Source organism: Rana temporaria, chromosome 7, assembly GCF_905171775.1.
Source record: "Rana temporaria chromosome 7, aRanTem1.1, whole genome shotgun sequence".
In the NCBI taxonomy this organism is placed as follows: domain Eukaryota; kingdom Metazoa; phylum Chordata; class Amphibia; order Anura; family Ranidae; genus Rana; species Rana temporaria.
Window position 1 is genome coordinate 145305920 of NC_053495.1, and position 4741 is coordinate 145310660.

General features: G+C 43.0%; 1 long non-coding RNA gene across 1 annotated transcript; it reads left to right on the forward strand.

Moving 5' to 3' along the window:
* Positions 1–1160: 1160 nt before the first annotated feature.
* Positions 1161–2366, forward strand: LOC120944849. Its single transcript, XR_005750506.1, has 3 exons — positions 1161–1221; positions 1839–2014; positions 2112–2366. It is a non-coding gene; the product is annotated as an uncharacterized LOC120944849 (long non-coding RNA).
* The last annotated feature ends 2375 nt before the right edge of the window (positions 2367–4741 follow it).

The window sequence follows — 4741 nt, forward strand, 5'->3', positions numbered from 1 at the left end:
CTGTGATGGAAAATGTATTTGCTGAGCCAATAGCACTTAAATTCATACATTACACATTTGCTTCAGTACTGGATAGTGAGTATTTGACATAATGTGATTTGTACCACTCTCTTATGACACCAAGCTTGGAGCAGTGTTTCAGTATTTTGTCCCCTTAACCATCACGTTTGTCTGGAGCTGAGACCTGTCTACAATAACAGTACATGTAAATTGCATTTTGGTTAGAACATTAATTTTTAATAAGCAAGGAATGCATTTGATGTACTTACTTTATTCAGCAACACCACTTTGAGGCTTTGGAAATGATTCCTAAATTTGAATCATTTCAATATGCAGTGACAATTTAATCTTGTGGGGTTAGAGATCCAGCCTTTCAGCTGAAAGTAAGAATAGATATCCCAAAGCAAGAGAAGCCAAATAGCATTTAATCTGGTTCAACTGGCAGCAGAGAGCCTTGACTGCGGTTTCTACTCTACAAAGTGCATTAACGTGGCGAAACACATTAATGGGTCTAGTATAACTGTTGCTTGCACAGATACTCTGAGGACATCTGAAGGGCTTAACAGTGATGGGCACGTATTTATACTCACGTCCAGGGTCATCATTTAATGTATGCAAATTAACACTGAGGCCAAGATCAAAGAGGAATTTAAGTTGTTCTTGTTAAAGAGAAAAGTTTCAGGAGTCACAAATATCTGTACAATATTTTCCATTAAAATATGTGCATTGTACACACTTTTCCTTTTTGGCCTGATGGTGGCACTGTTAAGTTTTCTGTTTACAAACTAGCCTAGAGCAAGCCAACAGAGAAAAGTGTATTTTAAAGTGATACTAAAGTCTAGTTTTTTTTTGGTAAAACTAACAAATATGTTATACTTATCTGCTCTGTGCAGTGGATTTGCACAGAGCAGCCCTGGTCCTCCTCTTCTTGGGTCCCTCTTCGGGGGGTTCTGGCCCCTCCCTCAGGGGTCAAGTCCTGGGGAAAAAAGTGTGGGAACTCCCACCCAAGATCCACTCCCCCACCCAAAAAAAATGATACGCTCATATGCATAATTACTAAACCGCATGTTTTTTTTTCCGATTCACTGTACCTTAGTAAACCTTTATGTTACTAGGAGTGATACTAATTGATCTAGACTCTATTTAAGCTTCTCACCTTACTTGGATCTGGATGTGATCCTGGGACAGCTCCCTCCATACATACATTAGGATGGAGCCTATGTAAGTACTATTACTGAGCATACTGCCATTTATCCCCCCCTTGTTGCTACACCCCCATGGTATACTATATAATTCCTTGATATTATTATTTAATGCTACCAACTAACACTGGGACATGTACTCGGCACTGCTATTCACTTCCTCACACACTTTCATTCACCATTTATATTCCCTCCCCTCACTTGCAATCACATTTTTTTCTGGCACACACTCACTTTTTCTTTTATCCCCTTTTTTGCCCCTTTCACACATTTCTATTGACATATACACTCACATCTATTTGTTCACCACACTCTCACACATTTTTCTTAACCCCTTTCCCCCCCCTGATTCACATCACACTGACACCAGTATGATGTTCATTGTACCAGTACAAAACCTTGGGTTTTGGTATACTTCCATCTACACCTTTGCAATACTAGCATTGGTGTATTAAGATTTACTAATATATTCCATTTCAATACTTACCTCCTACATACGCCCATGTTTATGATCCTATTAGATCGTTACATGTGGTCGGGGTCATAGCCGAATGGATGTTATCTATGCTTATGCAATATTATTAGTACTCACATTATTACTTATATTAAATTAAACGAAATATTCAATCAATACAGGTGTCTTCCGGTCGTCTCCTCCCCCCTATGGTCCACACTTGTGACTCCTTGTAAGCCCGGTTTGGTGGGTTCCCGTCAAGCGGAACGGGGGTTTCTCTTGCTATGGGGGTCTTCGGATCATTTTTACTTCTCAGCAACCATCTCTGATTACATATTAATTCATTAACCCTTGAGTGGTAAATATAATTTCAACAATATTCTCTCAGCAGATGTTAAACATTTTTGTTAGAGGGATGTAACTTTAATAATAATTTTTCTAATTATATCTATCAGAGTACAATTCCCCTGAAGAAGACCGTGACAGTTTAGGTCGAAACGCGTCGGGGTACTCATATGGAAACAATTGAATCATGATGTAACGTGTATTGTATTGTTGTTGATTTTTGCCACTGTTATTTTTATTTTCATGTATAATCAGAGTGTACTATATGTATATTATCTACATTATTTTACAAATGCTCCAACCATGTTGTACATTTTATTGTAATTCAATGTTGAAACCAAGTAAAGATTTTAACTTCAATATCATCCAACCACTCTTATTTATTGAGAACATCATGCCGCTAAAAAACCCCACTGTGGGACCTTCCCATTTTTGTTTTTGCATTTTCGGGGTGCGCGGCACACGGACTCCATATATGCGTTTTTCCTTGTTTCACCTTTATGTTACTGGCCGCTTCCTGTATATGGATTCATCGGGTAGTGTGCGGGTATTCCGTCAATTCCTCGATGTGAAGCAAGATCATTCACGGCAGACCTCCACAATGTCTCCTGGGAACAATGACAAAAGCTCCCAGGAGACATTGCAGCATTGAGGAAGTGATGGAATACCCGCACACAACCCGATAAATCCATATACAGGAATCAGCCAGTAACATAAAGGATTACTAAGGTTCACCTGCCCCTGACAGTGACTCGAGCTGGGCATCGCCGCTTAGTGAAGGATTGGCTCGGGCGGTTCGGCTGCTCTCGGCCTCCCTCCTGTTGAGTGCCCTCAGAGCAAGCAGCTTTCTATAGGGGCACCAGAGCCAAGCTGCAGCTTTGTGTGTCCCTATTCCGTGCTCCTGGCCCCTCCCTCCTGTTAAGTGCCCCCACAGCAAACAGCTTGCTATGGGGGCACCCAAGCTGAGCTGCAGCTCCATGTGTCCATTCAGACATAGAGCCACGGCTCAGCCCCGCCCCATCTCTCTCCTCATTGGCTCACTGACTTTGATTGAAAGCAGAGGGAGCAAATAGCGCTTTGCTGCTGTCTCAGCCAATGAGGATGGAGTGTTTGGAGAGCAGTCTCTCGTGCAACATCGCTGGATCGAGATGGGGCTTAGGTAAGTATTAGGGGGGCTGAGGGGGGCTGCTGCATACATATATAAACTCAAAAACAAAAATGTAGTATATTGCAGCTTTCAAGTCATTTGATGTTGTGGCAGCACTGGTCAGGGCCGGCCTTTGCGTTGTGCGGGCTGTGCGACCGCACAGAGCACCATGAACTAGAAGGACGCCCCGTGCGGCCGTCACAGCTCGCAGTCCATTACCGTGATCGTGAATGATGTGTGCGGGGATGCTGGGGATGCTGATCTGCATGGCACCCCGGCGCTGCAGAGGGGGGGGTGGCGCCGATGCGCCCGAAGTGTCTGACACTGTCTGATCCCCTTGGCAGGCACGCCATCCCTTCCTCCCTCCTCCGTGTCTCAGGTCAGGTGGTCAGGTGGTAGCGTCGCACCGTTGCGTGCATGCGTAAGGCATGCAGTTCAAATTCTAACGGCGGGACCAGGACGGGACTGACAGACTGCCGCCTTACACAGTGCACTGAAGAAAAGTAAAGGTAAGGCCGCCCGTCCCCTCCACCTTATCCAGCAGGCTGACAGGTGTCATCCCTCCTCCCACCTCACCTGTACTCCAATGAGGAGGGCCAGTTTATAAAAAAAAAACGTAAAAAAAAAATGTCAAAATTGATCTTTTGTTGAAAAAAAAAGGAAAAAAATAAAACACAGAGGTGATCAAAAACCAACGCGCAGTTGTCAGCTTAAAGTGGAGGTTCACCTAAAAATAAACTTTTAACATTGCATTTATGAGATTAATGACAATTAGAATCGGCTGTTTTTTAAAAAAAAAATACGTCCGTACATACCGTTTCCTATATGTCTTCTCACCGCCGCTTTCGGGTATGATGGTCGGGACTGGGCGTTCCTAATTGATTGACAGGCATCCGACCGACGCATACATCGCGTCACGAGATGCCAAAAGAAGCCGAACGTCGGTGCGCAGTCGCCGTATAGAGCCGCGCCGACGTTCGGCTTCTTTCGGCATCTCGTGACGCGCTGTATGCGTCGGTTGGATGCCTGTCAATCAATTAGGAATGCCCAGCCCCGACCATCATACCCGGAATCGGCGGTGAGAACGCATATAGGAAACGGTATGTACGGACGTATTTTTAAAAAAAAAACAGCCGATTCTAATTGTCATTAATCTCATAAATGCAATGTTAAAAGTTTATTTTTAGGTGAACCTCCAGTTTAAGTTACGCAGTGCACATATACAAAATGGCCTGTCATGAAGGGGGGGGGGGGGTAAATCATTGATTAACCACGTGACCTCTGGAAGATTTACCCCCCCCTTCATGACAGGCAATTTTTTGCGATGTGCACTGCGTAACTTAAGCTGACAACCGCACGGTCATGCAACGGTATTTGATCACCTCTGCGTTATTTTATTTTTTCCATGGTTTTTTTATTTATTTTTTTTATATTTTTTTTTTTTTACAAAAGACCAAATTTGAAAAAAAAAAAAAAAAATGACTTTCGGCTATATAACTTATCCAATTTAATTTTTTTACGTTTTTTTCATAAATTTAGGCCAGGTGTCTCCAAACTTTCTAAACATAGGCCTGGTTTATTGTGCTTCAGGAG